Source organism: Lytechinus pictus, chromosome 2 (assembly GCF_037042905.1).
Source record: "Lytechinus pictus isolate F3 Inbred chromosome 2, Lp3.0, whole genome shotgun sequence".
Taxonomy (NCBI): Eukaryota; Metazoa; Echinodermata; class Echinoidea; order Temnopleuroida; family Toxopneustidae; genus Lytechinus; species Lytechinus pictus.
In genome coordinates this window covers 31,951,821-31,977,841 of record NC_087246.1, presented here as the reverse complement: position 1 = coordinate 31,977,841, position 26,021 = coordinate 31,951,821, and the positions used below count along the sequence as shown (strand labels likewise).

The following is a 26,021-nucleotide window of genomic DNA, read 5'->3' as shown; positions in this document are numbered from 1 at the left end:
ATAGTATATTCCTTTAGTGCGAAATGTATGTCGAAATATACTTGGCTAAGTTTTGAAAGATTTGGATTAAAATTTGAAAGATTGATTTTCCAGCTAATTGGCTCGCTCATTATACTAGGTCGCAAGTTTCCGATAAAAAGCACCCTAAAGTAGTTTTCTCATTGAAACAACCTCTGTAAAAACATCTTTTAAGGTAATCCTACCAAATAATACATACTGCAACTTGGCGTATTTCAAAACCTATTGGTCCATCGTTGTTTCGTTTCCGGTATGAGCATTAGTTACTGGTAAAAAGTTGCATTACGCTTCTTATCTAAAAATAAATAACTCGTTAAAAGCGTCAGCATGAACCAACCAATGTTTTTCGTCACATTTTTTTTTCAAAAAATGGGTAAAAATCACGGTGCATGGTCATTTCCTTTGGGTCACTTTCAGGCTATTGACGACTGATTCAATGGCTGAGCTAGTTTCAACTTTGTGGTGTTTTTTTTTCGCCTAATATGGAAAGATATAATCATGGTAACTTTATTGAGATATTAAAGCATCACACATTTCATTCTAAAATGGGACAAAAGATTCAGGGTCTGCTACAAACTACAGATCTTTGTTACGAAATATTTAATAGATCAATGTATGATTTTGCCAAAGTATGATGACGACCAATAAAAGAAAGGTTGACCCTATAACAGGATGCGAGTAAGCTTTCATCGTTGTAACGCTTTTGTCATTATAATCTACGACGTCAGTAGAGTTATTGTCAAGTTCATGAATATTCATATCCTTACTTTTTCAGATTTTGCCTGCAATTTTGTATTGGTTATTAAACTTAAATAATTAAATTACATGAATACGTCATTAATTTCGCTCCAGAGAGTAACACAGAGATTTGAGGTTTCTAATTCTCAAAATTTGACAAAAATTCTACAGACCCATCAAATCATGTGACTGTTTTCTCTTTGTAGAGTGAGATGATTAACTGCTTTATATCGCAGATAAGATTTGATCAAGTACGGTGACCGATGAATGGAGAGCATACTTACCTGGCGCAGGGGTCGCATTGATCAAGAAGGATGCACCCCCAGGGCGAGGCTTGCCATTGCACTCCGGCTTGCTGAACCTTGCGATTCCCCCAAACGTGGGGAACTCGGGCGTACAATTTATGATAGCGGAGATCTGCGTTCGCGCTATCTCCTACAATTCAACCAATGCAAAGAAAGATAATAGAATGACAACAAATGATTCCATGGTTTTAAGAATTAATTCATCTCTTAATTTTGTTCATTTCAACCATTTCAGGTATTAGGTCTATATGCATGAATTTTCGAACCATTGGATTCTTCATTTCTTTTTGGAATTGGATTGCTATCCCTTTAATAAAAGCTCGAGTTTTAATCAGCGTAACAATAATAGTATATTCCTTTAGTGCGAAATGTATGTCGAAATATACTTGGCTAAGTTTTGAAAGATTTGGATTAAAATTTGAAAGATTGATTTTCCAGCTAATTGGCTCGCTCATTATACTAGGTCGCAAGTTTCCGATAAAAAGCACCCTAAAGTAGTTTTCTCATTGAAACAACCTCTGTAAAAACATCTTTTAAGGTAATCCTACCAAATAATACATACTGCAACTTGGCGTATTTCAAAACCTATTGGTCCATCGTTGTTTCGTTTCCGGTATGAGCATTAGTAACTGGTAAAAAGTTGCATTACGCTTCTTATCTAAAAATAAATAACTCGTTTAAAGCGTCAGCATGAACCAACCAATGTTTTTCGTCACATTTTTTTTCGAAAAATGGGTAAAAATCACGGTGCATGGTCATTTCCTTTGGGTCACTTTCAGGCTATAGACGACTGATTCAATGGCTGAGCTAGTTTCAACTTTGTGGTGTTTTTTTTTCGCCTAATATGGAAAGATATAATCATGGTAACTTTATTGAGATATTAAAGCATCACACATTTCATTCTAAAATGGGACAAAAGATTCAGGGTCTGCTACAAACTACAGATCTTTGTTACGAAATATTTAATAGATCAATGTATGATTTTGCCAAAGTATGATGACGACCAATAAAAGAAAGGTTGACCCTATAACAGGATGCGAGTAAGCTTTCATCGTTGTAACGCTTTTGTCATTATAATCTACGACGTCAGTAGAGTTATTGTCAAGTTCATGAATATTCATATCCTTACTTTTTCAGATTTTGCCTGCAATTTTGTACTGGTTATTAAACTTAAATCATTAAATTACATGAATACGTCATTAATTTCGCTCCAGAGAGTAACACAGAGATTTGAGGTTTCTAATTCTCAAAATTTGACAAAAATTCTACAGACCCATCAAATCATGTGACTGTTTTCTCTTTGTAGAGTGAGATGATTAACTGCTTTATATCGCAGATAAGATTTGATCAAGTACGGTGACCGATGAATGGAGAGCATACTTACCTGGCGCAGGGGTCGCATTGATCAAGAAGGATGCACCCCCAGGGCGAGGCTTGCCATTGCACTCCGGCTTGCTGAACCTTGCGATTCCCCCAAACGTGGGGAACTCGGGCGTACAATTTATGATAGCGGAGATCTGCGTTCGCGCTATCTCCTACAATTCAACCAATGCAAAGAAAGATAATAGAATGACAACAAATGATTCCATGGTTTTAAGAATTAATTCATCTCTTAATTTTGTTCATTTCAACCATTTCAGGTATTAGGTCTATATGCATGAATTTTCGAACCATTGGATTCTTCATTTCTTTTTGGAATGGGATTGCTATCCCTTTAATAAAAGCTCGGGTTTTAATCAGCGTAACAATAATAGTATATTCCTTTAGTGCGAAATGTATGTCGAAATATACTTGGCTAAGTTTTGAAAGATTTGGATTAAAATTTGAAAGATTGATTTTCCAGCTAATTGGCTCGCTCATTATACTAGGTCGCAAGTTTCCGATAAAAAGCACCCTAAAGTAGTTTTCTCATTGAAACAACCTCTGTAAAAACATCTTTTAAGGTAATCCTACCAAATAATACATACTGCAACTTGGCGTATTTCAAAACCTATTGGTCCATCGTTGTTTCGTTTCCGGTATGAGCATTAGTTACTGGTAAAAAGTTGCATTACGCTTCTTATCTAAAAATAAATAACTCGTTAAAAGCGTCAGCATGAACCAACCAATGTTTTTCGTCACATTTTTTTTCGAAAAATGGGTAAAAATCACGGTGCATGGTCATTTCCTTTGGGTCACTTTCAGGCTATTGACGACTGATTCAATGGCTGAGCTAGTTTCAACTTTGTGGTGTTTTTTTTTCGCCTAATATGGAAAGATATAATCATGGTAACTTTATTGAGATATTAAAGCATCACACATTTCATTCTAAAATGGGACAAAAGATTCAGGGTCTGCTACAAACTACAGATCTTTGTTACGAAATATTTAATAGATCAATGTATGATTTTGCCAAAGTATGATGACGACCAATAAAATAAAGGTTGACCCTATAACAGGATGCGAGTAAGCTTTCATCGTTGTAACGCTTTTGTCATTATAATCTACGACGTCAGTAGAGTTATTGTCAAGTTCATGAATATTCATATCCTTACTTTTTCAGATTTTGCCTGCAATTTTGTACTGGTTATTAAACTTAAATCATTAAATTACATGAATACGTCATTAATTTCGCTCCAGAGAGTAACACAGAGATTTGAGGTTTCTAATTCTCAAAATTTGACAAAAATTCTACAGACCCATCAAATCATGTGACTGTTTTCTCTTTGTAGAGTGAGATGATTAACTGCTTTATATCGCAGATAAGATTTGATCAAGTACGGTGACCGATGAATGGAGAGCATACTTACCTGGCGCAGGGGTCGCATTGATCAAGAAGGATGCACCCCCAGGGCGAGGCTTGCCATTGCACTCCGGCTTGCTGAACCTTGCGATTCCCCCAAACGTGGGGAACTCGGGCGTACAATTTATGATAGCGGAGATCTGCGTTCGCGCTATCTCCTACAATTCAACCAATGCAAAGAAAGATAATAGAATGACAACAAATGATTCCATGGTTTTAAGAATTAATTCATCTCTTAATTTTGTTCATTTCAACCATTTCAGGTATTAGGTCTATATGCATGAATTTTCGAACCATTGGATTCTTCATTTCTTTTTGGAATGGGATTGCTATCCCTTTAATAAAAGCTCGGGTTTTAATCAGCGTAACAATAATAGTATATTCCTTTAGTGCGAAATGTATGTCGAAATATACTTGGCTAAGTTTTGAAAGATTTGGATTAAAATTTGAAAGATTGATTTTCCAGCTAATTGGCTCGCTCATTATACTAGGTCGCAAGTTTCCGATAAAAAGCACCCTAAAGTAGTTTTCTCATTGAAACAACCTCTGTAAAAACATCTTTTAAGGTAATCCTACCAAATAATACATACTGCAACTTGGCGTATTTCAAAACCTATTGGTCCATCGTTGTTTCGTTTCCGGTATGAGCATTAGTTACTGGTAAAAAGTTGCATTACGCTTCTTATCTAAAAATAAATAACTCGTTTAAAGCGTCAGCATGAACCAACCAATGTTTTTCGTCACATTTTTTTTCGAAAAATGGGTAAAAATCACGGTGCATGGTCATTTCCTTTGGGTCACTTTCAGGCTATAGACGACTGATTCAATGGCTGAGCTAGTTTCAACTTTGTGGTGTTTTTTTTTCGCCTAATATGGAAAGATATAATCATGGTAACTTTATTGAGATATTAAAGCATCACACATTTCATTCTAAAATGGGACAAAAGATTCAGGGTCTGCTACAAACTACAGATCTTTGTTACGAAATATTTAATAGATCAATGTATGATTTTGCCAAAGTATGATGACGACCAATAAAAGAAAGGTTGACCCTATAACAGGATGCGAGTAAGCTTTCATCGTTGTAACGCTTTTGTCATTATAATCTACGACGTCAGTAGAGTTATTGTCAAGTTCATGAATATTCATATCCTTACTTTTTCAGATTTTGCCTGCAATTTTGTACTGGTTATTAAACTTAAATCATTAAATTACATGAATACGTCATTAATTTCGCTCCAGAGAGTAACACAGAGATTTGAGGTTTCTAATTCTCAAAATTTGACAAAAATTCTACAGACCCATCAAATCATGTGACTGTTTTCTCTTTGTAGAGTGAGATGATTAACTGCTTTATATCGCAGATAAGATTTGATCAAGTACGGTGACCGATGAATGGAGAGCATACTTACCTGGCGCAGGGGTCGCATTGATCAAGAAGGATGCACCCCCAGGGCGAGGCTTGCCATTGCACTCCGGCTTGCTGAACCTTGCGATTCCCCCAAACGTGGGGAACTCGGGCGTACAATTTATGATAGCGGAGATCTGCGTTCGCGCTATCTCCTACAATTCAACCAATGCAAAGAAAGATAATAGAATGACAACAAATGATTCCATGGTTTTAAGAATTAATTCATCTCTTAATTTTGTTCATTTCAACCATTTCAGGTATTAGGTCTATATGCATGAATTTTCGAACCATTGGATTCTTCATTTCTTTTTGGAATGGGATTGCTATCCCTTTAATAAAAGCTCGGGTTTTAATCAGCGTAACAATAATAGTATATTCCTTTAGTGCGAAATGTATGTCGAAATATACTTGGCTAAGTTTTGAAAGATTTGGATTAAAATTTGAAAGATTGATTTTCCAGCTAATTGGCTCGCTCATTATACTAGGTCGCAAGTTTCCGATAAAAAGCACCCTAAAGTAGTTTTCTCATTGAAACAACCTCTGTAAAAACATCTTTTAAGGTAATCCTACCAAATAATACATACTGCAACTTGGCGTATTTCAAAACCTATTGGTCCATCGTTGTTTCGTTTCCGGTATGAGCATTAGTTACTGGTAAAAAGTTGCATTACGCTTCTTATCTAAAAATAAATAACTCGTTAAAAGCGTCAGCATGAACCAACCAATGTTTTTCGTCACATTTTTTTTCGAAAAATGGGTAAAAATCACGGTGCATGGTCATTTCCTTTGGGTCACTTTCAGGCTATTGACGACTGATTCAATGGCTGAGCTAGTTTCAACTTTGTGGTGTTTTTTTTTCGCCTAATATGGAAAGATATAATCATGGTAACTTTATTGAGATATTAAAGCATCACACATTTCATTCTAAAATGGGACAAAAGATTCAGGGTCTGCTACAAACTACAGATCTTTGTTACGAAATATTTAATAGATCAATGTATGATTTTGCCAAAGTATGATGACGACCAATAAAATAAAGGTTGACCCTATAACAGGATGCGAGTAAGCTTTCATCGTTGTAACGCTTTTGTCATTATAATCTACGACGTCAGTAGAGTTATTGTCAAGTTCATGAATATTCATATCCTTACTTTTTCAGATTTTGCCTGCAATTTTGTACTGGTTATTAAACTTAAATCATTAAATTACATGAATACGTCATTAATTTCGCTCCAGAGAGTAACACAGAGATTTGAGGTTTCTAATTCTCAAAATTTGACAAAAATTCTACAGACCCATCAAATCATGTGACTGTTTTCTCTTTGTAGAGTGAGATGATTAACTGCTTTATATCGCAGATAAGATTTGATCAAGTACGGTGACCGATGAATGGAGAGCATACTTACCTGGCGCAGGGGTCGCATTGATCAAGAAGGATGCACCCCCAGGGCGAGGCTTGCCATTGCACTCCGGCTTGCTGAACCTTGCGATTCCCCCAAACGTGGGGAACTCGGGCGTACAATTTATGATAGCGGAGATCTGCGTTCGCGCTATCTCCTACAATTCAACCAATGCAAAGAAAGATAATAGAATGACAACAAATGATTCCATGGTTTTAAGAATTAATTCATCTCTTAATTTTGTTCATTTCAACCATTTCAGGTATTAGGTCTATATGCATGAATTTTCGAACCATTGGATTCTTCATTTCTTTTTGGAATGGGATTGCTATCCCTTTAATAAAAGCTCGGGTTTTAATCAGCGTAACAATAATAGTATATTCCTTTAGTGCGAAATGTATGTCGAAATATACTTGGCTAAGTTTTGAAAGATTTGGATTAAAATTTGAAAGATTGATTTTCCAGCTAATTGGCTCGCTCATTATACTAGGTCGCAAGTTTCCGATAAAAAGCACCCTAAAGTAGTTTTCTCATTGAAACAACCTCTGTAAAAACATCTTTTAAGGTAATCCTACCAAATAATACATACTGCAACTTGGCGTATTTCAAAACCTATTGGTCCATCGTTGTTTCGTTTCCGGTATGAGCATTAGTTACTGGTAAAAAGTTGCATTACGCTTCTTATCTAAAAATAAATAACTCGTTAAAAGCGTCAGCATGAACCAACCAATGTTTTTCGTCACATTTTTTTTCAAAAAATGGGTAAAAATCACGGTGCATGGTCATTTCCTTTGGGTCACTTTCAGGCTATTGACGACTGATTCAATGGCTGAGCTAGTTTCAACTTTGTGGTGTTTTTTTTTCGCCTAATATGGAAAGATATAATCATGGTAACTTTATTGAGATATTAAAGCATCACACATTTCATTCTAAAATGGGACAAAAGATTCAGGGTCTGCTACAAACTACAGATCTTTGTTACGAAATATTTAATAGATCAATGTATGATTTTGCCAAAGTATGATGACGACCAATAAAATAAAGGTTGACCCTATAACAGGATGCGAGTAAGCTTTCATCGTTGTAACGCTTTTGTCATTATAATCTACGACGTCAGTAGAGTTATTGTCAAGTTCATGAATATTCATATCCTTACTTTTTCAGATTTTGCCTGCAATTTTGTACTGGTTATTAAACTTAAATCATTAAATTACATGAATACGTCATTAATTTCGCTCCAGAGAGTAACACAGAGATTTGAGGTTTCTAATTCTCAAAATTTGACAAAAATTCTACAGACCCATCAAATCATGTGACTGTTTTCTCTTTGTAGAGTGAGATGATTAACTGCTTTATATCGCAGATAAGATTTGATCAAGTACGGTGACCGATGAATGGAGAGCATACTTACCTGGCGCAGGGGTCGCATTGATCAAGAAGGATGCACCCCCAGGGCGAGGCTTGCCATTGCACTCCGGCTTGCTGAACCTTGCGATTCCCCCAAACGTGGGGAACTCGGGCGTACAATTTATGATAGCGGAGATCTGCGTTCGCGCTATCTCCTACAATTCAACCAATGCAAAGAAAGATAATAGAATGACAACAAATGATTCCATGGTTTTAAGAATTAATTCATCTCTTAATTTTGTTCATTTCAACCATTTCAGGTATTAGGTCTATATGCATGAATTTTCGAACCATTGGATTCTTCATTTCTTTTTGGAATGGGATTGCTATCCCTTTAATAAAAGCTCGGGTTTTAATCAGCGTAACAATAATAGTATATTCCTTTAGTGCGAAATGTATGTCGAAATATACTTGGCTAAGTTTTGAAAGATTTGGATTAAAATTTGAAAGATTGATTTTCCAGCTAATTGGCTCGCTCATTATACTAGGTCGCAAGTTTCCGATAAAAAGCACCCTAAAGTAGTTTTCTCATTGAAACAACCTCTGTAAAAACATCTTTTAAGGTAATCCTACCAAATAATACATACTGCAACTTGGCGTATTTCAAAACCTATTGGTCCATCGTTGTTTCGTTTCCGGTATGAGCATTAGTTACTGGTAAAAAGTTGCATTACGCTTCTTATCTAAAAATAAATAACTCGTTTAAAGCGTCAGCATGAACCAACCAATGTTTTTCGTCACATTTTTTTTCGAAAAATGGGTAAAAATCACGGTGCATGGTCATTTCCTTTGGGTCACTTTCAGGCTATAGACGACTGATTCAATGGCTGAGCTAGTTTCAACTTTGTGGTGTTTTTTTTTCGCCTAATATGGAAAGATATAATCATGGTAACTTTATTGAGATATTAAAGCATCACACATTTCATTCTAAAATGGGACAAAAGATTCAGGGTCTGCTACAAACTAGAGATCTTTGTTACGAAATATTTAATAGATCAATGTATGATTTTGCCAAAGTATGATGACGACCAATAAAAGAAAGGTTGACCCTATAACAGGATGCGAGTAAGCTTTCATCGTTGTAACGCTTTTGTCATTATAATCTACGACGTCAGTAGAGTTATTGTCAAGTTCATGAATATTCATATCCTTACTTTTTCAGATTTTGCCTGCAATTTTGTACTGGTTATTAAACTTAAATCATTAAATTACATGAATACGTCATTAATTTCGCTCCAGAGAGTAACACAGAGATTTGAGGTTTCTAATTCTCAAAATTTGACAAAAATTCTACAGACCCATCAAATCATGTGACTGTTTTCTCTTTGTAGAGTGAGATGATTAACTGCTTTATATCGCAGATAAGATTTGATCAAGTACGGTGACCGATGAATGGAGAGCATACTTACCTGGCGCAGGGGTCGCATTGATCAAGAAGGATGCACCCCCAGGGCGAGGCTTGCCATTGCACTCCGGCTTGCTGAACCTTGCGATTCCCCCAAACGTGGGGAACTCGGGCGTACAATTTATGATAGCGGAGATCTGCGTTCGCGCTATCTCCTACAATTCAACCAATGCAAAGAAAGATAATAGAATGACAACAAATGATTCCATGGTTTTAAGAATTAATTCATCTCTTAATTTTGTTCATTTCAACCATTTCAGGTATTAGGTCTATATGCATGAATTTTCGAACCATTGGATTCTTCATTTCTTTTTGGAATGGGATTGCTATCCCTTTAATAAAAGCTCGGGTTTTAATCAGCGTAACAATAATAGTATATTCCTTTAGTGCGAAATGTATGTCGAAATATACTTGGCTAAGTTTTGAAAGATTTGGATTAAAATTTGAAAGATTGATTTTCCAGCTAATTGGCTCGCTCATTATACTAGGTCGCAAGTTTCCGATAAAAAGCACCCTAAAGTAGTTTTCTCATTGAAACAACCTCTGTAAAAACATCTTTTAAGGTAATCCTACCAAATAATACATACTGCAACTTGGCGTATTTCAAAACCTATTGGTCCATCGTTGTTTCGTTTCCGGTATGAGCATTAGTTACTGGTAAAAAGTTGCATTACGCTTCTTATCTAAAAATAAATAACTCGTTAAAAGCGTCAGCATGAACCAACCAATGTTTTTCGTCACATTTTTTTTCGAAAAATGGGTAAAAATCACGGTGCATGGTCATTTCCTTTGGGTCACTTTCAGGCTATTGACGACTGATTCAATGGCTGAGCTAGTTTCAACTTTGTGGTGTTTTTTTTTCGCCTAATATGGAAAGATATAATCATGGTAACTTTATTGAGATATTAAAGCATCACACATTTCATTCTAAAATGGGACAAAAGATTCAGGGTCTGCTACAAACTACAGATCTTTGTTACGAAATATTTAATAGATCAATGTATGATTTTGCCAAAGTATGATGACGACCAATAAAATAAAGGTTGACCCTATAACAGGATGCGAGTAAGCTTTCATCGTTGTAACGCTTTTGTCATTATAATCTACGACGTCAGTAGAGTTATTGTCAAGTTCATGAATATTCATATCCTTACTTTTTCAGATTTTGCCTGCAATTTTGTACTGGTTATTAAACTTAAATCATTAAATTACATGAATACGTCATTAATTTCGCTCCAGAGAGTAACACAGAGATTTGAGGTTTCTAATTCTCAAAATTTGACAAAAATTCTACAGACCCATCAAATCATGTGACTGTTTTCTCTTTGTAGAGTGAGATGATTAACTGCTTTATATCGCAGATAAGATTTGATCAAGTACGGTGACCGATGAATGGAGAGCATACTTACCTGGCGCAGGGGTCGCATTGATCAAGAAGGATGCACCCCCAGGGCGAGGCTTGCCATTGCACTCCGGCTTGCTGAACCTTGCGATTCCCCCAAACGTGGGGAACTCGGGCGTACAATTTATGATAGCGGAGATCTGCGTTCGCGCTATCTCCTACAATTCAACCAATGCAAAGAAAGATAATAGAATGACAACAAATGATTCCATGGTTTTAAGAATTAATTCATCTCTTAATTTTGTTCATTTCAACCATTTCAGGTATTAGGTCTATATGCATGAATTTTCGAACCATTGGATTCTTCATTTCTTTTTGGAATGGGATTGCTATCCCTTTAATAAAAGCTCGGGTTTTAATCAGCGTAACAATAATAGTATATTCCTTTAGTGCGAAATGTATGTCGAAATATACTTGGCTAAGTTTTGAAAGATTTGGATTAAAATTTGAAAGATTGATTTTCCAGCTAATTGGCTCGCTCATTATACTAGGTCGCAAGTTTCCGATAAAAAGCACCCTAAAGTAGTTTTCTCATTGAAACAACCTCTGTAAAAACATCTTTTAAGGTAATCCTACCAAATAATACATACTGCAACTTGGCGTATTTCAAAACCTATTGGTCCATCGTTGTTTCGTTTCCGGTATGAGCATTAGTTACTGGTAAAAAGTTGCATTACGCTTCTTATCTAAAAATAAATAACTCGTTTAAAGCGTCAGCATGAACCAACCAATGTTTTTCGTCACATTTTTTTTCGAAAAATGGGTAAAAATCACGGTGCATGGTCATTTCCTTTGGGTCACTTTCAGGCTATAGACGACTGATTCAATGGCTGAGCTAGTTTCAACTTTGTGGTGTTTTTTTTTCGCCTAATATGGAAAGATATAATCATGGTAACTTTATTGAGATATTAAAGCATCACACATTTCATTCTAAAATGGGACAAAAGATTCAGGGTCTGCTACAAACTAGAGATCTTTGTTACGAAATATTTAATAGATCAATGTATGATTTTGCCAAAGTATGATGACGACCAATAAAAGAAAGGTTGACCCTATAACAGGATGCGAGTAAGCTTTCATCGTTGTAACGCTTTTGTCATTATAATCTACGACGTCAGTAGAGTTATTGTCAAGTTCATGAATATTCATATCCTTACTTTTTCAGATTTTGCCTGCAATTTTGTACTGGTTATTAAACTTAAATCATTAAATTACATGAATACGTCATTAATTTCGCTCCAGAGAGTAACACAGAGATTTGAGGTTTCTAATTCTCAAAATTTGACAAAAATTCTACAGACCCATCAAATCATGTGACTGTTTTCTCTTTGTAGAGTGAGATGATTAACTGCTTTATATCGCAGATAAGATTTGATCAAGTACGGTGACCGATGAATGGAGAGCATACTTACCTGGCGCAGGGGTCGCATTGATCAAGAAGGATGCACCCCCAGGGCGAGGCTTGCCATTGCACTCCGGCTTGCTGAACCTTGCGATTCCCCCAAACGTGGGGAACTCGGGCGTACAATTTATGATAGCGGAGATCTGCGTTCGCGCTATCTCCTACAATTCAACCAATGCAAAGAAAGATAATAGAATGACAACAAATGATTCCATGGTTTTAAGAATTAATTCATCTCTTAATTTTGTTCATTTCAACCATTTCAGGTATTAGGTCTATATGCATGAATTTTCGAACCATTGGATTCTTCATTTCTTTTTGGAATGGGATTGCTATCCCTTTAATAAAAGCTCGGGTTTTAATCAGCGTAACAATAATAGTATATTCCTTTAGTGCGAAATGTATGTCGAAATATACTTGGCTAAGTTTTGAAAGATTTTGATTAAAATTTGAAAGATTGATTTTCCAGCTAATTGGCTCGCTCATTATACTAGGTCGCAAGTTTCCGATAAAAAGCACCCTAAAGTAGTTTTCTCATTGAAACAACCTCTGTAAAAACATCTTTTAAGGTAATCCTACCAAATAATACATACTGCAACTTGGCGTATTTCAAAACCTATTGGTCCATCGTTGTTTCGTTTCCGGTATGAGCATTAGTTACTGGTAAAAAGTTGCATTACGCTTCTTATCTAAAAATAAATAACTCGTTAAAAGCGTCAGCATGAACCAACCAATGTTTTTCGTCACATTTTTTTTCAAAAAATGGGTAAAAATCACGGTGCATGGTCATTTCCTTTGGGTCACTTTCAGGCTATTGACGACTGATTCAATGGCTGAGCTAGTTTCAACTTTGTGGTGTTTTTTTTTCGCCTAATATGGAAAGATATAATCATGGTAACTTTATTGAGATATTAAAGCATCACACATTTCATTCTAAAATGGGACAAAAGATTCAGGGTCTGCTACAAACTAGAGATCTTTGTTACGAAATATTTAATAGATCAATGTATGATTTTGCCAAAGTATGATGACGACCAATAAAAGAAAGGTTGACCCTATAACAGGATGCGAGTAAGCTTTCATCGTTGTAACGCTTTTGTCATTATAATCTACGACGTCAGTAGAGTTATTGTCAAGTTCATGAATATTCATATCCTTACTTTTTCAGATTTTGCCTGCAATTTTGTACTGGTTATTAAACTTAAATCATTAAATTACATGAATACGTCATTAATTTCGCTCCAGAGAGTAACACAGAGATTTGAGGTTTCTAATTCTCAAAATTTGACAAAAATTCTACAGACCCATCAAATCATGTGACTGTTTTCTCTTTGTAGAGTGAGATGATTAACTGCTTTATATCGCAGATAAGATTTGATCAAGTACGGTGACCGATGAATGGAGAGCATACTTACCTGGCGCAGGGGTCGCATTGATCAAGAAGGATGCACCCCCAGGGCGAGGCTTGCCATTGCACTCCGGCTTGCTGAACCTTGCGATTCCCCCAAACGTGGGGAACTCGGGCGTACAATTTATGATAGCGGAGATCTGCGTTCGCGCTATCTCCTACAATTCAACCAATGCAAAGAAAGATAATAGAATGACAACAAATGATTCCATGGTTTTAAGAATTAATTCATCTCTTAATTTTGTTCATTTCAACCATTTCAGGTATTAGGTCTATATGCATGAATTTTCGAACCATTGGATTCTTCATTTCTTTTTGGAATGGGATTGCTATCCCTTTAATAAAAGCTCGGGTTTTAATCAGCGTAACAATAATAGTATATTCCTTTAGTGCGAAATGTATGTCGAAATATACTTGGCTAAGTTTTGAAAGATTTTGATTAAAATTTGAAAGATTGATTTTCCAGCTAATTGGCTCGCTCATTATACTAGGTCGCAAGTTTCCGATAAAAAGCACCCTAAAGTAGTTTTCTCATTGAAACAACCTCTGTAAAAACATCTTTTAAGGTAATCCTACCAAATAATACATACTGCAACTTGGCGTATTTCAAAACCTATTGGTCCATCGTTGTTTCGTTTCCGGTATGAGCATTAGTTACTGGTAAAAAGTTGCATTACGCTTCTTATCTAAAAATAAATAACTCGTTAAAAGCGTCAGCATGAACCAACCAATGTTTTTCGTCACATTTTTTTTCAAAAAATGGGTAAAAATCACGGTGCATGGTCATTTCCTTTGGGTCACTTTCAGGCTATTGACGACTGATTCAATGGCTGAGCTAGTTTCAACTTTGTGGTGTTTTTTTTTCGCCTAATATGGAAAGATATAATCATGGTAACTTTATTGAGATATTAAAGCATCACACATTTCATTCTAAAATGGGACAAAAGATTCAGGGTCTGCTACAAACTAGAGATCTTTGTTACGAAATATTTAATAGATCAATGTATGATTTTGCCAAAGTATGATGACGACCAATAAAAGAAAGGTTGACCCTATAACAGGATGCGAGTAAGCTTTCATCGTTGTAACGCTTTTGTCATTATAATCTACGACGTCAGTAGAGTTATTGTCAAGTTCATGAATATTCATATCCTTACTTTTTCAGATTTTGCCTGCAATTTTGTACTGGTTATTAAACTTAAATCATTAAATTACATGAATACGTCATTAATTTCGCTCCAGAGAGTAACACAGAGATTTGAGGTTTCTAATTCTCAAAATTTGACAAAAATTCTACAGACCCATCAAATCATGTGACTGTTTTCTCTTTGTAGAGTGAGATGATTAACTGCTTTATATCGCAGATAAGATTTGATCAAGTACGGTGACCGATGAATGGAGAGCATACTTACCTGGCGCAGGGGTCGCATTGATCAAGAAGGATGCACCCCCAGGGCGAGGCTTGCCATTGCACTCCGGCTTGCTGAACCTTGCGATTCCCCCAAACGTGGGGAACTCGGGCGTACAATTTATGATAGCGGAGATCTGCGTTCGCGCTATCTCCTACAATTCAACCAATGCAAAGAAAGATAATAGAATGACAACAAATGATTCCATGGTTTTAAGAATTAATTCATCTCTTAATTTTGTTCATTTCAACCATTTCAGGTATTAGGTCTATATGCATGAATTTTCGAACCATTGGATTCTTCATTTCTTTTTGGAATGGGATTGCTATCCCTTTAATAAAAGCTCGGGTTTTAATCAGCGTAACAATAATAGTATATTCCTTTAGTGCGAAATGTATGTCGAAATATACTTGGCTAAGTTTTGGAAGATTTGGATTAAAATTTGAAAGATTGATTTTCCAGCTAATTGGCTCGCTCATTATACTAGGTCGCAAGTTTCCGATAAAAAGCACCCTAAAGTAGTTTTCTCATTGAAACAACCTCTGTAAAAACATCTTTTAAGGTAATCCTACCAAATAATACATACTGCAACTTGGCGTATTTCAAAACCTATTGGTCCATCGTTGTTTCGTTTCCGGTATGAGCATTAGTTACTGGTAAAAAGTTGCATTACGCTTCTTATCTAAAAATAAATAACTCGTTTAAAGCGTCAGCATGAACCAACCAATGTTTTCTCGTCACATTTTTTTTCAAAAAATGGGTAAAAATCACGGTGCATTGTCATTTCCTTTGGGTCACTTTCTGGCTATTGACGACTGATTCAATGGCTGAGCTAGTTTCAACTTTGTGGTGTTTTTTTTTTTCGCTTAATATGGAAAGATATAATCATGGTAACTTTATTGAGATATTAAAGCATCACACATTTCATTCTAAAATGGGACAAAAGATTCAGGGTCTGCTACAAACTACAGATCTTTGTTACGAAATATTTAATAGATCAATGTATGATTTTGCCAAAGTATGATGACGACCAATAAAAGAAAGGTTGACCCTATAACAGGATGCGAGTAAGCTTTCATCGTTGTAACGCTTTTGTCATTATAATCTACGACGTCAGTAGAGTTATTGTCAAGTTCATGAATATTCATATCCTTACTTTTTCAGATTTTGCCTGCAATTTTGTACTGGTTATTAAACTTAAATCATTAAATTACATGAATACGTCATTAATTTCGCTCCAGAGAGTAACACAGAGATTTGAGGTTTCTAATTCTCAAAATTTGACAAAAATTCTACAGACCCATCAAATCATGTGACTGTTTTCTCTTTGTAGAGTGAGATGATTAACTGCTTTATATCGCAGATAAGATTTGATCAAGTACGGTGACCGATGAATGGAGAGCATACTTACCTGGCGCAGGGGTCGCATTGATCAAGAAGGATGCACCCCCAGGGCGAGGCTTGCCATTGCACTCCGGCTTGCTGAACCTTGCGATTCCCCCAAACGTGGGGAACTCGGGCGTACAATTTATGATAGCGGAGATCTGCGTTCGCGCTATCTCCTACAATTCAACCAATGCAAAGAAAGATAATAGAATGACAACAAATGATTCCATGGTTTTAAGAATTAATTCATCTCTTAATTTTGTTCATTTCAACCATTTCAGGTATTAGGTCTATATGCATGAATTTTCGAACCATTGGATTCTTGATTTCTTTTTGGAATGGGATTGCTATCCCTTTAATAAAAGCTCGGGTTTTAATCAGCGTAACAATAATAGTATATTCCTTTAGTGCGAAATGTATGTCGAAATATACTTTGATAAGTTTTTACAGATTTATATACAATTTTGAAAGATTGTTTTCCCGGCTGATTGGCATTCTCATTTTACTTGGTCGCAAGTTTCCGATAAAAAGCACATTTAAAATAGTTTTCTCATTAAAGTAACGTCTGCAAAACATCTTTCAAGTTAATCCTTCTAAACAATACATATTGCAACTTTTAAAACCTATTGGTGCATCGTTATTTCGTTTTCCATATGAACATTAGTTAGTGGTTAAAAGTTGCATTATGCTTCTAAACTAAAAAATAAATGACTCGTTTAAAGCGTCAGCTTGGACCAACCAAATTTTTCGTCACCGATCTTCAAAAAAGAAAAAAAAATCCAGGTGCATGGTATTTCCCATGGATGGCGTCCAGGCTGTTGACTACTAATTCAATGCCTGAACTGGTTTCACCTTTGTAGTGTATTTTCTTTTTATCGTTTGATATGGAAATAAATAATCATGGTAACTTTATTGAGATATGAAGCATCACATATTTCATTCTAAAATGGGACGAAAGATTCAGGGTTTACTACAAACTAGAGCCCATGGACATGATGGAACGAGATATTAAAGGAGAATGAAACCCTTGAAACCAGCTGAATCCATATCAAAGAGAAAAATAGAAAAAAACATATTGTTGAAAGTTTGAGGAAGATTAAAAGAATAATAAAGTTATGAGCATTTGAATATTGAGATCACTAATGCCATGTAGATCCTCCCATTGGCAATGCGACCAAGATCTGTGATGTCACACACGTACAACTCCCTCATTACTTTAGTACTTATTTCACTTATATTCACACTTTTACAGAGTCTATCACAAGGTGAGGTGTTCTCTTTATGAGAGGACAAATACAGAGGTTTCACAACATTATATCATTGATGAATCGTTTGTCATATGATTAGAATGAGCAAAAAGAGATGTTTTGGGGTATATTTTCAGTGTCCAAAAGGGGAGAGTTGTTCATCTGTGACATCATAGATCTTGGTCGCATTGCCAATGCGAGGATCTCCATAGCATTAGTGATCACGACATTCAAATGCTCATAACTCTTCTATTGCTAGTCCTATTTTACTCAAACTTTTGTTGATCTTATTCTTTGATTTTTCTGCTTTCACAAAAGCTAACTTGCTCCAAGAGTTTCATTCTCCTTTAAAGAGAGCAACGTATAATTGGCCCAAGTATGATGATAACCAATAAAAGAAAGGTTGACCGTATAACAGGATGCGAGTAAGCTTTAATCGTTGAAACGCTTTTGTCATTATAATTCAATTCAATTCAATTTATTTCCATTCTTCAGCATAATACAATAAATAAAAGATAAATTAATTCAATTTAAATAAAAGCATGAACAAAATTCAACATTGAATAAATGATATACATATTCGTTAAGTGATTCAAATATAAATTAACATGCATGTCAAATTTAAATCAATATAATTAAACATTATTAATCTACGACGTCAGTAAAATTATTGTGAAATTCATCAATATTCAGATCCTTACTTCTATTCTTAACATGTTGCGTGCAATTTGATAATGGTTATTAAACTTAAATCATTAAATTACATGGAAGCGTCAAATATTTCTTTTAAGGGCGTAGCACAATTTGAAAGGAAAAGGATAGGGGAAAATGAAGGACATTTGGGTTAAATGTTTACATATTAGCATACCAACCTGATTATCAGGGGAGCTGCCTATGGTGTGTACCCCAGAAAAATCTTGGGGGTACTTCAGCAACCCCAGTAATCCCGCTTCCTAGTGCCACGGCATTTACTAAAGATAGCTTAGGGTCTTTTCTGGTGCATGCTACACACTAAGAAATAAAGGTTAAAAATTGAACCCCGAAATATTGATGCAAAATCAGCACCCTATGGGTTCAAAAATTGAAACCCTTGTTGGGGTTCATTTTTGCACCATGCGGGTTCAAAACTGCACCCCTAGGGGTTCAATTTAAAATTTAGGGGTGCAGTTTTGAACCTGCAGGGTGCAAAAATGAACCCCAACCAGGGGTTCAATTTTTAACCCAATCAGGGTTTCAATTTTTGAACCCATAGGGTGCTAATTTTGCATCAACCTTTCGGGGTTCAATTTTGAACCTTTATTTCTTAGTGTGTATATTTTTGGAATAAGTTTCCTAATAATAATGCCGATATTCTGTTTTGATAAACTCATCTGAATTGCATGTCTTATTATTTAGTTCTTTATGATGCACACATTAGAAAGCTGTCCACACTCAGATAATGTTGATAAATTTCCTCAAGATCTATATGACGTCAGCTTTCGGCGCCATCTTCCAAACTGTTTTCCATTGTACTCCAAATATTGGCGGGAAGCGTCATTTCATTGTTTCAAGTGTTATTTAAAATATCAGACAAGGTCATCATCACATTCCAAGATGATTGTCGTCAGATGAATGAATTGCTCGTTCCATCTTGATGTAGCTCCGATTTGAAGGTGAATTCAAAGTTTACTAGCATTTTTTACAAGGAATTAAAAATGATGATGGTTTCCTCACATCGGAATTTGATCCAATTATTTTATTTCATTACTCAGCTGGTAACATATTTTTCAGTGTTATTAGGATAAGGAGAATGAAAACTATTTCATTCAGAGCACTGTATAAAAAGAACAGTTAGGATAGTAATTTCAGCTTTTCCCCATTTTACAGAACGTTGGATACTAAAATATCAATTAGCATTAACACGGCAACTTAACCATTGAAAAAAAATCCGTCATACAAATACAAAAACTTCTTTTATTTTCTGCAATCTTAACAGCAAACGCTTGTATAAATTCATGGAAGCAGATACCTCATAACCCATAGTTTTTCACAATTATTGAGACAACGGGTGACAACGCCCTTTTCCACGTTTCTATATTATTCATTTTACAAATTCTTGCAAAACATCAGAGAAACATCAATTCTGAATAGTTCACATGACTCCGACACAGCGTGAAGCATGACCTTTGGATTCGATTTTATCACAGGAAGGACACCTCACCAAAATGTTCGAATATCGAGCTTTAATTGCCCTTTATTACGACAGGTGTCGCTTCCAGCAAGAATAGAGAAAATGTTGATTTTGTTGGCAGGTGACAGACGTTTCATTCCATTAGAGGATAAATACTTCTACTCATCCATAAAGATGAATGTTTTATTGATTTTTAAAGAGATCTTCCCCATCTTTGCTGTTGTCTATAAATGTTCAAGGTTCACGGCGTCATCCCGTGAACGAGGTGGCGAAGACATGGCTAACCTTTAAGTATACCTATCAGCCAATGATACAAACAATTTAGTTTTAAACAAATGTTTGCATCTATTTGTTTTAATAATAGCTATCAAGCCTGCATGGTAGAATATTATACATCGTATGAGAGAGCTGAATTATATCCCTAATCATCATTCTGTTAGCATTTATATGTTGTATTTCTTCACAACGTAAGACAGCGGGGTTTTCATAATTGCACCGGGACGGATTCTACAACAAAATAAATCGATTGAAAATTCCCCGTCAAACCACATTCGGCAGCTGAGAGGTCTTTGTCGAAATTCGGTGAACCGGGACAGCAGATCGTCCTAAGATTCGGAGATGACGAAGAATTGCGAATGTGTCGTTGTCCAGACTCACGGATGATACTGCTGTTTTGATTCACCAACTTTCTGTAAAAACTGCTTTGCCATGTAGGGATTTTTTTACAATATATTATCTACGTTCTCGAAAGCGTCTGCGTAGTGTTGCGAAAACTCCCTATCATTTCAGTGGGTGCAAAGACACCTTTCGTCTAAATAAAGTAATGCCTATAAAGAATCCTGCCATTCTTTGATGCAACCATTGACCATTTCTGTTTTAGGGCGTATTATTGTGTGGAATTGAAGTCAATTTTTTTTCTTCAAGTTATTGATACATGACGAACTTTCATAGAAATTATACCCACTGACTTAAAAAAATGAAAGGTACTCTCTAGCATAATGCCACGAAGGGAGTAGGGGGCATTAATAAACATTTAGATTGATCGATGACTCGATCGGTTTTCATCATAAATTCCAGTTGACCATTTATGGGAAATGTGTAATTCTACATTCATGTTCACTGTGGAATGCTTGTATAAGTGCAGGTGCATGTATAAATAATATATATATTTTTATCATCCGTTTCAATGAACAAGCGAGAGGGAGAATGTTTTCCCCTTTTGTTCTGAAAGAATGACGGCATATAAATCTACGCATTTACGTTGGCGCAAGATGAGTTTGATATTCTAAATATTTCATCATTAATCCAAGCGTGAATAAATACCACATAAAGTTGATTCCAAATGATTTTGGACTAAACAACGTCTCTGATATCTAATAATACAACACCCTCCCTCCTGACGAGTTTTTTTTAGGTACGCCACTGCTACCGGGTAACAAGTAACAGCTGCTCTCACTCGAAAATCGATCACCACATTTGATCCCCAACCCATGTTCAAGTCTATTGAAGAATAGTTTGTTCACGAGGGGTCACTCCTGCCACAAACCAGCGTCCAGGAAAAAAAAGTTTGAAAATGGTCCCCTTTTCCATCACAACTCATAACATCGTCATCTTTCAAAAAATAAATGAGTGTTTATGGGTGCTAATTCTACTGTAAAAAAAAAAGGGGGGGGGGTTGCCGAATTTTAACGATGAATTACTTGAGCCTCTCCCGGTTGTGTATTGAACAATTTACACATACCATCATGCTTAGTCTTGAATTATATTATAAAACTTTGGAACTAAATCATAGGCAATAACAAAAAACGAAATTTATTGTGTCGCATTCATTAACGCTTGCTTGAGCTTAGTGCCTCTGAGTTACTAAAATCTATAGGGAATGCTATGTCTTAAAAATCAATTCTTGGGAGGTATGTCATCCATCGTTTACTTATCATTCGGTTACAATATATGCGGTGACTCGGTCATTTTAAACTCCTGAGGGTAAGTAAATAATGTCAGTTAATGGTCATCCAACTGTTTACGATGATTCGGAGAGAAATCCCTCTAGATACAAAGTTGCATTCTAATGGCAGGCATGGCAGCAATGAGACGGAAGTGTGATGAGAAAATTACGAAATGGACAGTAAATGACATTCTGGGGAGCATGAAAGGACTTATCAGACGTTTTATCCAACAAGTATTGTTTTATCGGACAGTTACTATGGTAACAGTGCCTTTCAGCCAATCATAATCAAGGAAAGTTGTCAGCCCTGACTTGTCGGACAAAAATGTTGATGAAACACTCCCCTGAGAAAGGACTTGGGGGGGGGGCTGCTCCATACACTCTAAAACACTGCGTAAAATTTTATCCAACCAGCATGCATGTTCCCATTTTAACCAATATTGGGTAAACCCTTTTTTTTTAGAGAGTATACTCCTTTTCTTCATGAATACCTTTGGCATGCATTCTTCAGAATTCGGCTAAATGTAGTTGGGTAATTGTTTGAATGGAATTTTGCTCATGGCAGATTGGCAAAATAATTCACGACCGTTCATTGCAGGTTTGGGATGGGTTGGATTTACTAAGCATTACAAAGCATAAGGTAAAAATGTGCATTCCAGTTTGTCTACTGGGTGGCATTGGACATAATGAGGCTAGAATATGATAGAACTGGATATAAAAAAATTATGGTTAAACAAGTGTGAAATACAAATCGCTATTTTTTTTTCTAAAATGAAAAAAAAAATAAAAAATAAATATTTTTCTGCTACTCCCACCTCTAAATCTCCTTGGTCAATCCCAAAGTTGACCCAATGACAAGGCCCTTGTCAATAGGCTATCCCTAATTATCATTTTCAATTGAGGACTAAAATGAATATTTTCAAGATTAATTTTCCGCTTCTGGTTTCCAGATCCCCATTACATTCCAATCTCCGTTAAACACAGCCTTCTTAACGCCTCTTTTTATCATGTATACCTTTTTTACATTTGGGGGAGGATTCCGTTTCCAACGTATCGATCCTTGAATGTCTTTCTCAGTCAACCCCTTCCATAGCTTCATCGGCTCCTATTTTCCTCGTTTCTTAAAATCTCATCTCTCCTTTCCTCTTCTCTATCTCTTCCCTTTCTTGCTTTTATCTATCTTCTTCGCTGTCCCCTATCTCTACATTCTCATTCTTCCCCCCTGTATATATCAAGTTAACAGTTCCCGATACTACCACAGCTTGATAACCATCTCTCCTTTCCACCCCTCTCAATTTCTCTCTCCTCTATCTATTAATTCATCCTATCTCTCTGTCCCTTTGTATATCATCACACCCTCCCTTCTTTCTCTCTCTCTCATTTCTAAATAATTATTTTAAAGTAACTTCCAAGGCCTCTCATATTTCATATAGTTCGATTACAATCTTTCAACTGTTACAGTAGCATGAGCTCTATCGTTATATCAACGATGTCACTCTATGCAAGTGTATCGAGGGTTTATACTTTTCCCATTTAACATGGTTTTTTTTTAACCTATAACCCCAGTTTTCCATTTTCTAAAATGTAAATACAGTGTTCTTTGGTGCTCTAAGCACCACATTCCGTGTTGTTCTGATATGTACAAATCATGTGATAAAGCAGTTGTAAATACATGTAGTAAAATTTTTAGAAACACTTCAGTTTCATGTAAAGCTTGGCATATAAATACATGGTCGATCACATGTAGATTTTCTCACTTGTGCAGTTTTGTTTGTATGGATTATGATGATTCTCAATGCATTTTCTGATTTGTTTTCTATTAAAAAAAAACAGTTTTCCGCACAATTCTGATAACTACATGTTCATCCTGAATTCTGTGATTTTTTTTCATTTCAATTGGGATATTTACCAATACCACTCTCTGCTTCATTTTGAAAAAACATCATTAATAATGGAGAACAAAACCAAATGCTTTCCTTGAAGGATATACGTATTTAATCTTGATAAATGCATCCACAATAAATCAAAACCAACAAATATTGTGTCAATTCATCATAATACAAGTCGCAATCAAAACATTCATTGTTGAAAATTGGCGTCTTCTTATACTGATACATGTTTTATGAATAAAATCTTAAAAGATTGAAATATTATATAAGCATACAAATGTATTCTAAAATTTATGAGATTTTGAGCATTATGCTTGTTTTGACTTTTTATTTTTATTCAAATCTGCATTTTCGCATGGGGTGAACAATGATGTCTTTATTACGGGATCCGTTGCACAAAATTTGCAATCAATTGCAAAACTTAGTATTGCCAATCAAATAAGCAGTTGCATGTACATATGTTCTATTTAATCCACTATCAACCAATCAAAATGGTTGTCTAATGACTCTGATGGTTCTTACTGCTGAAAGAGTGATTTCAGACAGTCTGGCAAATTCTGTGCTTTAAAGGTCAAGTCCACCCAAGAAAAATGTTGATTTGAATAAATAGTGAAAAATCAAACTAGCATCCCACTGAAAATTTCATCAAAAGTTATGACATTTTAAAGCTTCGCTTATTTTTCACAAAACAGTGATATGCACAACTCAGCGACATGCAAATGAGACAGTCGATGATGCCCCTCACTCACTTTTTCTTTTGTTTTTTACTGTTTGAATTATACAATCTAAATATCTTTCATTTTTTACAGATTTGAAAATAAGGACCAACTTGAGTGAACCATTTAGTATTAAACAATGCTAATTCCACATATTCATGGAGGAATTAATCATTGTTTTACTTGACAATGAGGAGAAAATTTGAACATTTCATATTTCTCACAATAAAATGCAAAAGAAATAGTGAGTGGATGACGTCATCAGACTCCTCATGTGCATACCGACCAGGATGTGCAACTGTTTTGTGAAATTAAGCAAAACTTTAAAATGCCATAACTTTCTTATTTTACATCCAATTTTGATGAAATTTTCAGTGTTATGCTTGTTGGATTTTTCTCTTTTTATTCAAATCAACTTTTTGTTGGGGTGGACTTGTCCTTTAAGGGTCATTGTTTCCTTATGGGATGAACTTAACTTGAGAAAAAATAGTCTTGGGAAATCAACTACATGTAACATCTACATGTATACCTGGAAGGTTACACTTCGTAATTCCGAAGGTTCTTTATTCCGAAGGTTCGTAATTCCGAAACACGTAAATTGCCTATACCTCGATGTTTGTTAATCCGAAAACGTAAAAGGGTTCGTTAATCCGAACATTTGTGGCGTTATTCCGAAGGTTCGATAATCCGAAAACGAAATAAGGTTCGATGTTCCGAAGGTTCGTTAATCCGAAAACGAAATAAGGTTTGTTGTTCCGAAGGTTCGTTAGTCCGAAAACGAAATAAGGTTAGTTAATCATTTAGTTTTCGGACTAACGAACCTTCGGAATTACGAACCTCATTTCTCTTTCGGATTAACAAACCTTCGGAATTACGAACCTCACTTCGTTTTCGGACTAACGAACCTTCGGAATTACGAACCTCATTTCATTTTCGGACTAACGAACCTTCGGAATTACGAACCTTCGGAAATACGAACCTTCGGAATAACGAACCTTCGGAATATCCGAACCTTCGGAATAACGAATCTTCGGAATTACGAATGTATGCGACCTGGAAGAGGCTTGATATCAGGAATATTTAACATCATTGCTCAAGGTTTTCACGCTTGTAGGCTGTGTTTGAAGGAATTTGTAGCCTTTCTTTAGTCTCTTCACCTTCCTATCCTTCTTTATACACCTTGATATCTAGGAAAGCTTGTTTGATGCCAAGAGTAGTTAGCATCAAGGTCTAGAGGTCTTTCGTGGTTACTCTGTTATGGCCTTTATACCTGAAAGATTTTTTTTCCAAAGAACTTGCTAGACTTTGAAGGATTCTCGATCAGTCTCTTCATTTTATTTCCTTCTTGGACCAAACTTGGCGGAAAAACAAGTAAGGAGATCTCAACTGATATACAGGAACTTGGGAAAGATCCGATTCCAGGAGCTGCTAGCATCAAGGTCTAAAGATCTATCTTGGTTACTCTTGTGGTCTTTATCCCTGGAAGCTTCATTTCAGAGAACTTGGCGAGCTTTGAAAGACGGTTCAGTCTCTTCTTCTCCTTCTTAAGAGAACCAGACTGTATAAAGAAAATTCATAATG

At 35.7% G+C, this 26,021-nt stretch overlaps 12 non-coding genes across 12 annotated transcripts; all 12 read left to right on the top strand.

Annotated features, from left to right (window-relative positions):
• Window positions 1-1,032: 1,032 nt before the first annotated feature.
• Window positions 1,033-1,194, top strand: LOC135153367 (U1 spliceosomal RNA). The gene has a single exon (XR_010292820.1). It is a non-coding gene; the product is annotated as a U1 spliceosomal RNA (small nuclear RNA).
• Window positions 1,195-2,437: 1,243 nt separating this feature from the next.
• LOC135153366 (U1 spliceosomal RNA) lies at window positions 2,438-2,599 on the top strand. Its single transcript, XR_010292819.1, has one exon. It is a non-coding gene; the product is annotated as a U1 spliceosomal RNA (small nuclear RNA).
• Window positions 2,600-3,842: 1,243 nt separating this feature from the next.
• On the top strand, window positions 3,843-4,004 carry LOC135153364 (U1 spliceosomal RNA). Its single transcript, XR_010292816.1, has one exon. It is a non-coding gene; the product is annotated as a U1 spliceosomal RNA (small nuclear RNA).
• A 1,243-nt stretch (window positions 4,005-5,247) lies between these two features.
• On the top strand, window positions 5,248-5,409 carry LOC135153363 (U1 spliceosomal RNA). The gene has a single exon (XR_010292815.1). It is a non-coding gene; the product is annotated as a U1 spliceosomal RNA (small nuclear RNA).
• A 1,243-nt stretch (window positions 5,410-6,652) lies between these two features.
• Window positions 6,653-6,814, top strand: LOC135153362 (U1 spliceosomal RNA). The gene has a single exon (XR_010292814.1). It is a non-coding gene; the product is annotated as a U1 spliceosomal RNA (small nuclear RNA).
• Window positions 6,815-8,057: 1,243 nt separating this feature from the next.
• On the top strand, window positions 8,058-8,219 carry LOC129255150 (U1 spliceosomal RNA). Its single transcript, XR_008583846.1, has one exon. It is a non-coding gene; the product is annotated as a U1 spliceosomal RNA (small nuclear RNA).
• A 1,243-nt stretch (window positions 8,220-9,462) lies between these two features.
• On the top strand, window positions 9,463-9,624 carry LOC135153361 (U1 spliceosomal RNA). Its single transcript, XR_010292813.1, has one exon. It is a non-coding gene; the product is annotated as a U1 spliceosomal RNA (small nuclear RNA).
• A 1,243-nt stretch (window positions 9,625-10,867) lies between these two features.
• LOC129255160 (U1 spliceosomal RNA) lies at window positions 10,868-11,029 on the top strand. The gene has a single exon (XR_008583856.2). It is a non-coding gene; the product is annotated as a U1 spliceosomal RNA (small nuclear RNA).
• Window positions 11,030-12,272: 1,243 nt separating this feature from the next.
• Window positions 12,273-12,434, top strand: LOC129255167 (U1 spliceosomal RNA). The gene has a single exon (XR_008583862.2). It is a non-coding gene; the product is annotated as a U1 spliceosomal RNA (small nuclear RNA).
• Window positions 12,435-13,677: 1,243 nt separating this feature from the next.
• On the top strand, window positions 13,678-13,839 carry LOC129255155 (U1 spliceosomal RNA). The gene has a single exon (XR_008583851.1). It is a non-coding gene; the product is annotated as a U1 spliceosomal RNA (small nuclear RNA).
• A 1,243-nt stretch (window positions 13,840-15,082) lies between these two features.
• Window positions 15,083-15,244, top strand: LOC129255143 (U1 spliceosomal RNA). Its single transcript, XR_008583840.1, has one exon. It is a non-coding gene; the product is annotated as a U1 spliceosomal RNA (small nuclear RNA).
• Window positions 15,245-16,490: 1,246 nt separating this feature from the next.
• On the top strand, window positions 16,491-16,652 carry LOC129255142 (U1 spliceosomal RNA). The gene has a single exon (XR_008583839.1). It is a non-coding gene; the product is annotated as a U1 spliceosomal RNA (small nuclear RNA).
• Window positions 16,653-26,021: the final 9,369 nt, after the last annotated feature.